Below are 12,689 nucleotides of genomic sequence, written 5' to 3'. Positions count from 1 at the left end.
ATAAGCTAATACCACTAATAAACACAAATGGCAAAATCCTAAACAAAATACTAGAAAACTGACTGTATAAATGTATTTTTTAAAGCTATTTGTCATGACAATGTTGCATTTTTTTCAAAAATGTCAGATCAATAACAATCAACAAAGGCAAAAAAAAAAAAGCGAGATACTTTAAAAAAAGAACAAAAAAAAATTCTTCACCTGATAAAGAGCTTCTAAAAAAGAAAAAAAAAACATCAAAGCATTCATTATACTTAATATGAAATGTTCAAAATGCTCTCTTTGTGTTTAAGAAAAAGAATGCATGTGATCACTTCTTTTCCACATAATCCTGGATGTCCTGGTTAGTGATTTAAGACTTTTAGAGAAATAAAAATCTATAAAGACTGGAAAAGGAAGAAAAAAAAGCTGTTATTATCTGCAGATCATCATTGCCTATATTGTCTACAAAAAACTGCCATCCCCCAAATCTACAGATAAGTAAAAATCAGTAAGAATTAGCAAGGTCAATTAATTTAAAAATATGCAAAAGCCAATTCAATTTCCAGACATTAGCAAACAGGTATACATGTTTATTTTTAAAGGATGTTATTTAAAATTCCTAAGAGTAAATCTAATAAAGGATATACAAATTCATTCTGTAGATAAGAACATTTAAAAAGCCCTAAGTAAACAGAGCAATATACTATGCTCTAGAATAGTAAAACTCAATGTCATAAAACTATCAATTTCCCAAATTGATCTCTGGATTTAATGTAATTCTAATCAAAATCTAATTAGCTTGCAGAACTTCACAAGTAAATTTATACAGAAGATAAACATGCCAAAACAGCCAACACTCTTAAAGAGCAACAATGACATAAAGAACCTTTCTTGACCAGTTAATAATAAGACTTGTTATCAAGTTAAAGGAATAAAGAAAGTGTGATACAGGCACAGAAATAGACAAATAGACCAATTACAAGAAAGAGAAGCCCAGAAATAGAGAAGTACACAAAAAAAGCCTAATACTTAGCAGTTCTGATGTACATTATGTTTTATCCCTGAATTGTTACAACAAATGCTGTCAGGATTAACTATTCTCATTTTACTAACGAAGACACCAGGGCTCAATGAAGTTAAGTGATAATTGCCCAAAATTACAGAGCCAGGTACTAGAATTCAATCCTAAGTTTCCCAACCCCAAACACGTCAGTCTTTTTCATCATCTGCTATCATTTAAAGTTGGTAAATAAACCAAGACAAAGGACCTGTATACTAAGGATAACAGGAGCTTCCAAATGCTGAACAAAAATCTTAGCAAAAAGTAGGTAAAACACAGCAACTGCCAGCAGAATTACACAGCGATCATTATAAGAGGGGTTTAAAAGAAACGTTCTTCCCTTCTGAGCACAACATACCAAAGCCAGATTATGAGTTTACCAAGGGTATAGATGCTTCAAGTCCTATGGAATTAAGGTCACGGTTCTGCAAGTGTTCGGCTGATTTATGTGGGTCGCGGTTGGCGGGGGGGAACCCACACACTCCAATTACAAGAGAAATACTCATATCAAAACTTTTTTGAGAAAAAAAGTATACTCAAAACTCTAAAAAACTACAGAGACCAAAACTGTCTCTTCAGGTAGATATGGTCCTAAAATTATCAGGGGAACATGTATATAACACTCTACATATGTAAGAAATGCTGATGATTTTAAATCAACAAAAGAAATGTTGTTTTTAAAAGAACTGTAAGAGAGGGTAACTTAGGAACACTATGTCCCATAAAGTTTGGTTCCAAACAGCCATAAATCCTTGGTTGGACTCTCAAATACTTAGTTTAGTTATGTGAAATTCGTATTAAAATGTTCTATGTTCTGGGCTCACTTAAGGGCTTGATTTTTCTAGTCGTTTATGCCTAGCTTCTACAAATACAGAGAATCATGCTTTAAATAAAAATGAAATACAAGAAAAATGGTATTTTAAAGAATGGAAATCAAATTAAAATCTAAATTGCAAATCATCTAACATGTATAAGAAAGCTAAATTAGAACTCCAAGAAATGCTGAAAGGGAATGTATTTTTAAGGGTCATAAACCAAACGATAATATTAATTGCAGTAAGAAAGCTTATTTAAATGAAAAGCCCAAAACTAAGGATTTCATAAGCAATGCTCCTAATTTATATGCTTAACATGCTAACATTTGTTTCTGTCTTTTACATAGCTAACCAATTAGAGCACATTTCTAAAGAACCAATTTTATTTGCTGGCAATTATTTGTTATCTTAGCTATAATTCTGTAGCTTTTCAAGCAACGAATGAATGTCTTACATCTGGAGAATAAAACACAAAAAGTGATGGTATGATGTCTGAATACATGCAATTACTGGTATGTTACATTCTAATTAGCATAATTAGCTTTGAAACAGTTCTCACAGTAACTGTCAACATTTGTGTCAATTTAGTGGCAGTTAATGACATGTGTAGCAAAGATCTGCTATTCCTTTCACTTACAAGTAAAATAAAATAAACTCTTCCCAAAGAGAAAAGGCAGCCTCACTGAACATTCAAAACATCATTTAATCAATAAAATTCTACAGTAGCAGGTTTAAGAAGGAAGACATTATAGTTTATTCCAAGATTCTACAAAGTGGAATATGGACAGTCCAGGGGTACATATAATCAAATGGAATTTAGGGAAAAACTATTAGAGTATCGGTTGCCATTTTCTGTGTTTCTTCTTTTTTGTTGGCTTTAGTCCATTTCCTAAGTTGATATTCAGGCTGACGCTCAGCCAATATACACCAGTTCTGATGGCTAAAATACTGCCTCAAGCACTCCGTGTACACTCTATCTCACCCATCACCAACCCCGGGACACCTGGGACTTCTCCATGGCATGGCAGCTAAATGGTTAAAGTTGGCAAACGGAGCTGCCTCTAGACCCCTGCTAAAACCCTACAATAAATGTTCTAACAGTTGCCTAGTAAAGATTCACAGGTGTGTTAAATTGCTTTTTTAATACGACCTTTAAGTACATGTAAATCATTTTAAAATATATTCACATAGTAGGGATACACATTCAAAAATGCTTCACTGATGGAGTGAGATGGCAAAAATACCTGAAGCCCAACAGGCATTCTCTTTGTTACATCTGCATAAACGATAGTGAAATTTGGCCATGGCAAAAAGTGATGGCAAAATCAACAGTATCTTAAAATAGATGTCGGTATACCAAAGATCCAGATACAAAGGCACTGTAGTAAGTATACAAAATGTTAACTCAGGGGTGCCTGGGTGGCTCATTTGGTTAAATGGCTGCCTTTGTCTCAGGTCATGATCCCAGGGTCCTGGGATCAAGCCCAGAGTCAGGCTCCCTGCTCAACAGGGAGTCTGCTTCTCTCTCTCCTTCTGCCCCTCCCAGCATTGTGCTTGCACGCATGCTCTCTCTCTCTCAAATAAATGAATAAAATCTTTTTTTAAAAAGTAAAAAATAAATAAATAAATAAAGTCAACTCAAAAGAAAGCAAGTCATGTATTTAAAAAAAAGACTATGCATGAAGACCAAGATCCTGGTAAGTGTTTTGTATAATCTAATGAGGGAAATGAAAAAAAAAAAAAAAAGTAGTTGGGGTTTCCTTTTTCTGGTTGCCCTTTACTTTTGTTTATTTGATGGTATCATCCCTAGAAGTTTATTTCATGTTGAAAATGCCAATTGACAGGGGCGTCTGAGTGGCTCAGTCAGTTAAGTGTGTGCCTTCGGCTCAGGTCATGGTCTTGGGGTCCTGGGATCAAGCCCCACATCGGGCTCCGTGCTCAGTGGGGAGTCTGCTTCTCCCTGTCCCTCTGACCCTTCCCCTGCTTGCGTGCATATTCTCTCTCTAAAATAAATAAATCTAAAAAAAATGACAATTTACACTTTCTCTTAACTTTTAATTTCAAACAAACTTCATGTATTACAAATTATCCTAGAGAAAATAGAGTAGACCTGGAGTTACCTGAAAATAATCAGAGACAAACTTATCTTTACCAGGCCAGTTTCATCACTTCTTTAAATCATAAATTTCAGATAAGCATTCAGTAAAACTTATGTTCCCTGGTTTAATAAATATGTGAACTTAGGTACCAGTTAACATTATTGTGCTCTTCCGATGTGCTCCTTGATTCCAGCAACAACCACATAAGATGGACACCGTTAATATTCCCATTTTTCAGAGTCACAGGAAGGTTATGCTCCTTGGTCAAGGGGACACAACTATTAAGTAGTAAACTCTAGATTCCAACGTAGGCAGCCTGGCTCTGGAGCTCATGCTCTTAAACATTCAACTGCCTACAGTAATTAAATTCTAAATCAAGGGCTTATAAAAAACTAACACAATTTAGATAAAGGACACTGTAGTGCACAATCTCTCTAGGCAAGAGGAGAGGGGTGATCCAGGGTCTGTTCCATCCATAAACTTCTCCAATTCCAGAATTCATTTTCAGAAACAAGGCTCAGAGAGGTGCCATGGGCATACCCAACATAAGCTCATATTTCATTTAGTGGAAAGCCCATTCCATGAAATATTCTAGGCTCACATCTTTATCAGCTACAGATTAGTACCCTGGGCCTTTTAGGTAATCACACCATTTGGGGATGAAGAGGGAAGGAGGGGAAGGCAAGCAAAGAGACCCTTACAGTCCTATGTGACAAATGCTCTGGTGCAGATATGCATAACTGAAAGAAGACTGGGGTGGGGAGAGATGTCAAGGAGGGCTTCCTGGAAGAGAAAGTCCATGTGCTTAAGGATAGACCGGCAGTAGTCAGACAAAAAGAAGAAATATGCATGGAAGCACTTAAAGATGAAAACTCCATGACCTTCCATCACACAAATCTGTCAATGGAATGGATGTTTTCCAGAAAATAGAAGAAACAGAAAAGTTCCTTAAAGTTTAATGAGTTTTTAATCAGAGCTATATAAAAAGTGGACAAAATGATATCATTGATTCATATTATTTATGAGGCTAAAATCTATCACTACTTGTGTCTAGGAATAAAAAAAACAAAAACAAAAACAAAAAAACCCTGACATAAACTTACACAAACAATTGCTCTGAACAATCAAGTATTTAAGAGATCACAAATAGCCAAGTTAAAATTGCACATGCCCTATTCTTCCCTTAAAAATAAAGTCACACACACAAAAAAATTTTAAAAATAAATAAATAAATAAAGTCACAGTATCAGTTCACAAAGAAAAGCTATAACTCAGTAAGGCATTATTACCATCTAGCCATGAATCCAACAAAAATGAAGACTTATTTCCTTTTGGCTAAAATCCCTGCAGATAATAGACTTTGCATCTGGGAGATCTCCTAAGTAAAAAGCACATTCTTCTTACAAACAGATGGTGGTGGTCTTGCAGGGTTTGCATTAACCCAGAAATCATTCTGTCACTGATAGTCATGAGCCTCTGGGTTTTCATGTGGTCCTTTGCCCTCCATGACTATTCTAGAAACATTATACTAAGAAAAAACATCGCTATTCACACCACACTGTCCACTTTTATCTACCACTCCCACCCATTCCACTATGTACGTAATTCCACTACACCTTGAAGTTTGCTTAAAGATACTTGCTAGAGATCTGTAGCCCATCTCATTCTTCTAGATCTATAAATTCTCACAGCTGCACACTATCCAACACATTGTTTCCTTCTATTTTGCTCTCTGATTTTTCACGTCTCATTTCAGCCAGCTTTGAAGCTCCTTTTAAAAAAGACTATGTGTCACATCTTTTTCATGTAAGGTTTTCTTCTAATATTTTTCTGAGTAGAGTTGACACACAATGTTACATTAGTTTCAGGTACATGAGATAGTGATTTAACTTCTCAATACATTATACTATGGCTCACCACAAATGTAGTGCCCATCAGTCACCACAAAACACGAATACCCTATTATCAACTATATTCCTATGCTCTGCCTTTTATTCCCATGACTTACTCATTCCATAACTAGAAGCCTGTATCCGCCACTCCCCTTCACCCATGTTGCCCCTCCCCCCAACTCCCGGAACTCTGGTAACCATCACTTTGTTCTCTGTATTTATAAGTCTGATTCTGTTTTTTGTTTGTTTATTCATTTGTTCTGGTTTTTTTTTAGACTCCACAAATGACTACTTCACTTGTATAATACCCTCCAGGTCCATCCACACTGTCAAAAATGGGAAGATCTCACCTTTTTTATGGCTGAGTGTGTGTGTGGTGGGGGGTGCTTCTGGATCTTGGCTGTTGGTCGATAATGCTGCTATAAACATAGGGGTGGCATGGTATCTTTCTGAATTAGTGTTTTCATTTTCTTTGGATAAATACCCAGTAGTGGAATTACTGGATCATATGGTAGTTCTATTTTTAATTTTTTGAGGAACTTCCATACTGTTTTCCACAGTGGTTATACCAATTCCCACCAACAGAGCACGAGGGCTCTTTTTTCTCCACATCATCACCAATACGTTATTACCTTCCTGTGGTTTTGATTTTAGCCATTCTGTCAGGTGTGAGATGATCTCACTATAGTTTTGATTTGCATTTCCCTGATGACAAGTGATGATCTTGAGCATGTTTTCATGTGTCTGTTGGCCATCTGTGCATCTTCTTTGGAAAAATGTCTATTCAGGTCCTCTGCCCATTTCTAATCACAGTATTTGTATTGGTTTTGTTTTGTTGTTGTTTTGTTTGGTGTTAAGTTCTTAAGCATTTTGGATATTAACCCTTTAATGGATAATTTGCCAATATCTTTTCCAAGAAAAGAACCAAGAACCAAACTCAAATTTCTTTTGTTGATGGTTTCCTTCACTGTATAAAAGCTTTTTATTTTGATGTAGTCCCAATGGTTTATTTTTGCTTTTGTTTCCCTTGCCTCAGGAGACATATCTAGAAAATTGTTGCTATAGCCGATGTCAAAGACATTACTACCTGTGTTCTCTTCTGGAATTTTTATGGTTTGGGGTCTCACACTTAGGTCTTTAACCCACATTTAGGTCTTTAGCCCATTTTGAGTTTATTTTTGTATATGGTGTAAGAAAGCTTTGATCCAGTTTCATTCTTTGGCACGTAGCTGTCGAGTTTTCCCAGCACCATTTGTTGAAGAGACTGTCTTTTCCCTGTTGTATATTCTTGCCTCTTTTGTCTTACATTAACTGACCAAAGAAGCATGGGTTTACTTCTGGGCTTTCTATTCTGTTCCATTCATCTATGTGTTCCACTTGTGTGCTGGTACCATATTATTTTGATTACTACAGTTTTGTAGTGTATCTTGAAATCTGGAATTGTCACACCTTCAGCTTTGTTCTTCTTTCTCAAGATTGCTTTGGTTATTTGGGGTGTTTTGTGATTCCATACGGATGTTAGTATAATTTGTTCTAGTTCTGTAAAAAAAAAAAAAAAAAAAAAAAAAAACCTGTTGGTATTCTGATAGGGATTGCACTGTATCTGTAGATTGCTTTGGGGAGTACAAACATTTTAACAATATTAATTCTTCCAATCCATTAAATATCTTTCCATTTGCTTATGTTGTCTTCAATTTCTTTCATCAATGTTTTATAGTTTTTACCTCTTTGGTTACATTTATTCCTAAGTATTTTGTTCTTCTTGGTGCAATTGTGAATGATATTGTTTTCTTAATTCCCCTTTCTGCTTTGTTAATAGGATATAAAAATGTTACCAACACCTGGGTATTAATTTTATATCCTGTAACTTTACTGAATTCATTTATTTCTTCTAACAGTTTCTTGGTGCAGTCTTTATAGAGTTTTCTATGCAATATCATGTCATCTGCAGACAGTGACAGTTTAACTTCTTCCTTAGCAATATGGATGACTTTTTTTTCCTGTCTGATTGTTGTAGCTAGGACTTTCAGTACCATGCTCAATAAAAGTGGTGAGAGTGGACATCCTTAACTTGTTCTTGCCCTTATAGCAAAAGCTCTCAAGTTTTTCATCATTAAGTATGATGTTGACTGTGGGTTTTTCATATATGGCCTTTATTATGTTGAAGTGTGTTCCCTCTAAACCCACTTTGCTGGAAGTTTTTTTTCTATTATCAACAGATGCTGAATTGTGTCAAATGCTTTTTCTGCATCTGTTGAGATGATCATATAATTTTTATCCTTTGTTTTGTTGATGTGATGTATCATGGTGATTGATTTGGGAATATTCAACCACCCTTGCATCCCAGGAATTAATCCTTTTAATGTATTGCTGAATGTGGTTCTTCTTTTTTTTTTTTTTAAGATTTATTTATTTATTTGACAGAGAGAGACACAGCGAGAGAGGGAACACAAGCAGGGGGAGCAGGAGAGGGAGAAGCAGGAAGCCCAATGCGGGGCTCGACCCCAGGACCCTGCGATCACGACCCGAGCCGAAAGCAGACGCCCAACAACTGAGCCACCCAGGTGCCCCTGCTCTTTTTTTTTTGAGGGTTTTTAGATCTGTGTTCATCAGGGATACTGGCCTATAGTTTTCTTCTTCTGTGGTGTCTTTGCCTGGTTCTGGTATCAGGGAAATGTTGGCCTCGTAGGATGTGTTTGGAAGCTTTCCTTCTTCTATTTTTTTATATAGGTTTTATTACTAATTGTACAATTGGAACTCCATTAATAGTCAATTAACTAATAAATAAATGTAATGAAATATACACAGATTCAGAATCCAATGCTAGATTGATACTTCAGGTGCCAATGGAATAAATGTACTCTCACCAATACTACTCATTCCACTAACCATGAAAGTCTATCTAGAAAAATACAGTAGGAAAAGTATCAAAACATGCAGGCTTTTCCAGAACCACGAAAACCAAAAGTTTCCTAAGAAGCCTATTAAATGATAATTTTTCATTTTTTTCCCAGAAAGGAAATGTTCCGTCCTCATACCCTCCCCCCGCCCCAAACCACTGTCTAATTACTATGGGCTCGCTGGCTTTTCCAGGGTGGCAGAATCCTTTTGACAATGAGACAGCAAATAACCAAGTGCTCACATTTTACCAGGGGAGCAAAAGGACAAGCTGCGTCACACCAGGGGTCCACGACTGTGCCACCTGTCCACCAGTGCACCAAGGGACACAGCCATGATGGCAGCTGCAACTGCTTTACCGCCTTTATGTGGATCGCCTCCTCAGACACAGAGGTCAGTCAAATCTTTGAGAGCCTAGCAGTTCAACTAGTCTGGGCTCCAGGAAGCAGAATGACAGGAGCCTCAGAAAACTCAAGGTTCTTTTAATTAAGACCTCCTAAACATTTATTACTGAACAACCATTATCTAAGTACTAAATACATACCAAGGAGTACCCTTGGTGCTAAAAAATCCAGTGGGGAATCAGACAGCTGAGGTGGCAAGACTTGGCATTCCCTGGATCATCTCATAATGCTTGGTGAACAGGTTGACCAGCTCCTAAACAGCTATCCCAGTTGGGTAAGAGGGTAATAAATGAAACCGAAGTTTTAACATACACATGCACTAATACACACACACACACACACACACACACACACACACACACACGGCGTCACTGCTGTAAATTCATTTAAATCCCCTCTATGATGATAACAGGGCATGCATTTCTACTCTTTAAATCCCCCAAGGTATTTATGGTCACCATTCATTCCACTTACACTCAAATGCCTTTGATAACAGCCAGTCCATACTTGACCAGTCTGTCTGGGCATCCCCAAACAGACAGCCACTTTGGCAGGTACCCCATCCTTCCCAGGAAGGACAACACATAAGTAAGGTAAGGACTATTTTTTCATCTTTGCAAATATCAGGAAGAGAAAGGGGAAGTTTTCAGTGACTACTTCTGGCTGCAATTTCATCTTAGAAAAAAATCCCCCCCTCCACCTGCAAAATACATAGTAGTTTTTCATTCATTAATAGACTGAATCACAATGAACTCCACATGTGTTTTTCTGCTAATTATTCTCACGGCATCTAAGCATGTTAGAGTAAGGAGGCACATTTGGAATATCTCTTCACAGAGGCAGTAGTTGGGATTATGACAAGGATTTTATAGTTTGATTTTAATCTGATCTTTGATTTACAGACTCATGTTAAACCAGCTACTCTGTGGATGGGCCCAGGTGAGCCTATAATGAGATTTATCTTCATGGATTAGGACTGACCTATAATAATCTGCTCAGAGCTCCCTATGGCTATTCCAGCACTGAGTTATGAAAATTCATCCCTTCACTATAAATAGAACCTAGCTCAGAGGGTAATAACTAGGAGATGTATTACTCCTGGAGTACAAGCACTCTGGAGACTCTGATTATAATGTCCACAGCTGAAGGCACAATTTCACAATTGAGATGACTACTTTCCAGATGAAAAAAAATTCTGAACTACGGAATAATGCCTTCAGCTACATAACACTGTAATCACACTCAGGAGTTCTTATACCCCAAGAGCAACACAGGTTACCATCAGTTGGTATGGGAAGCTGATTTAGGGAATGGAAGGAAGAAGTTGCAGGAAGAAGCTTAGATAACCCTAACTTCCTATTTGCTTTATCCAGAGGCTTAGGTGTAATCAACATGTCCAATAACCTTACCAACTTCACTAAAAATCTAACAGATTTAAAGGAGTAAGTAATTATTTCACGTAATAAACTAGCAAAGTTGTTTTTTGTTTGTTTGTTTTTAAGAAGACAATATTGACTGCTGGCCACGGGGTAGTGAGATGCACTTTCTCAATATATGAATGTATAAATCTGAACAGCGTCTATAGAAACAGTATTTAGCAGAAGTACAGAGAACTTCCATAGTGCTCATATCTTTTGCCACAGTGATTCCACTCCAAGAAGTTACCCTAAAAACATAATTAGAGGTGAACAAGGAGTTATTAAAAGCCTGCTCATCACCATTATCTGCAATAGGAAAAACTTGGAAATGACCTAAAGGAAGAAATTTTGAGAAATCCACACATTGGAATATGCTGCAGTCTTTAAAATGAGTCACAAAGGCTAAGTAGAACGCGAACTCATAGTTGCATTCCACAACTTTTGTTAAGCCATTTATCCAAGGGCATTCAAATCGTTTCTACATCAATATTTAACGGATACTCTCTCAGAGTTAACTAATTGGACTTTGGCTCAGGTTTTTGTTTTGAGCTATAAGGCTAATGAAGTATTGATATAATATTAAATGACTGCAAATAAAGTCTGTTCCCTAAATAAATGCTGACATGATGCCAGTGCATTCTGAATGAATTAAAAAGGAAAAATGCACTTTTGCATACATTTGGTGAATTCTCCCTGACTCTTCATAATGCATTTGTGCAAATGGAAAAGATGAATATTCACAAAGGCTCTTTGAATATATTACAGTTTAAATAATTTGGGTCTTAATATTTATAGTACATCATGAAACATAATTTTTTCATTAAAATAAATGGATACTATGTCAAAAGAGGGCGACTGAAGAAACATGAAATTACACCACTGAGTCTAATATTAAAAGTTGAAAAACATTATTTGAAAGCACTTCCCCCCCCTTCAAAAATGTTAGCTATTCTAGAAAGTATATTCCAGTGTGTCAGGTTGGTGAGTACTGAGTCAAAATGAGGAAGCAAGCAATAAGCTGGTTGACCATCACACAGGAAGGACAAAAAAGGTTACACTACTGCTCCTAGCTGGTGATCTGAGAGAAAGGGCTCATTTCCCTCCCTTCTAATAATACCACCTCCGCTAAGCCTGACAACCCCGAGGAAACACTATTCTGATAAACACCAGGTACATCAACACCAGCATTTCCTAGGTAACAAGCACGGGGCAAAGGACTGCCCATGAGTTGGTTCATGTGATCCTCACAACAACCTTATGAGGTTACTACAACCATGACCCCTCTTCATAGATGAATAAACCAAGGCTTACACAGCAAGTAAGTGCTACAGAGTGGAGCTCATCTCTTAACCAGTTCGTTCCCTACCCCACAAATCTCTTTTTCCAACTTAACCACTATAGTTTAACTCTTGAATATAGTTTCCATAGTGAATTGGTCTCTGGCTTGAAGATTAGCTTATTGATTAGGCTAAACCTAAAACGTTAATCACAGATTAAAAATAAGCAAACAAAAAGAAACAAGAGTCCATTCTAGGGCCCTAGAAATGTATAGAAAGGAAATAACATTTGTTTATGCATTCATCAAGTCTTCAATGGGCACCTACTCTGTGTCAGCACTATTCTAGGCCCTGGGAAGACAGCAGGGAAAACAGGAAGAATCTCTCTACTGTCATGAATTTTTCATTAGAGTGATTAAGAGATACATAATAAAGTAATAAACTAAATTGTGTAGTATACTGAAAGGGGATAAAGCTATAGAGAAAAGCAGGGTGTACAGCCTGCAGTGTGGGGAGCAGTTTCAAACAAACGGTCAAGGAAGACCTCAACAAGAAAAAATGTGATATGGGGAGGTTCCCACACACCAAGCAGATGAAGCTCACGTTCCTAGTCAAAGAGAAAATTGGAGAAAAACACTGTCAACTAGTTTTCACTATGTTTCTGCCATCTATCCGTTCCTCCAAAGTACAAAAGAAGTGAGGATTTCATATGATGGCCACATATACTATTTTTAAACTTTAATCATCAAGGCTTACAACCTTATTTTCCTACAGAAAAATAAGTTACCACGGGTCCTGCTTTTGTCTCTTGAAATTTCCATCTTTCTTGCCAGAAAGCAGCATC

At 36.9% G+C, this 12,689-nt stretch overlaps 1 protein-coding gene across 7 annotated transcripts in view; it reads right to left on the bottom strand.

The window, feature by feature from the left end:
- MAST4 (microtubule associated serine/threonine kinase family member 4) overlaps positions 1–12,689 on the bottom strand; it is a 545,730-nt gene that overhangs the window by 344,300 nt on the left and 188,741 nt on the right. The window lies entirely within an intron of this gene.

This window comes from Mirounga angustirostris, unplaced genomic scaffold, assembly GCF_029215605.1.
Source record: "Mirounga angustirostris isolate CCGP_5_RB_7025 unplaced genomic scaffold, mMirAng1.0.hap1 SCAF_7, whole genome shotgun sequence".
In the NCBI taxonomy this organism is placed as follows: Eukaryota; Metazoa; Chordata; class Mammalia; order Carnivora; family Phocidae; genus Mirounga; species Mirounga angustirostris.
The sequence above is the reverse complement of the archived record's forward strand: the minus strand, read 5'-3'. Positions and strand labels throughout refer to the sequence as shown.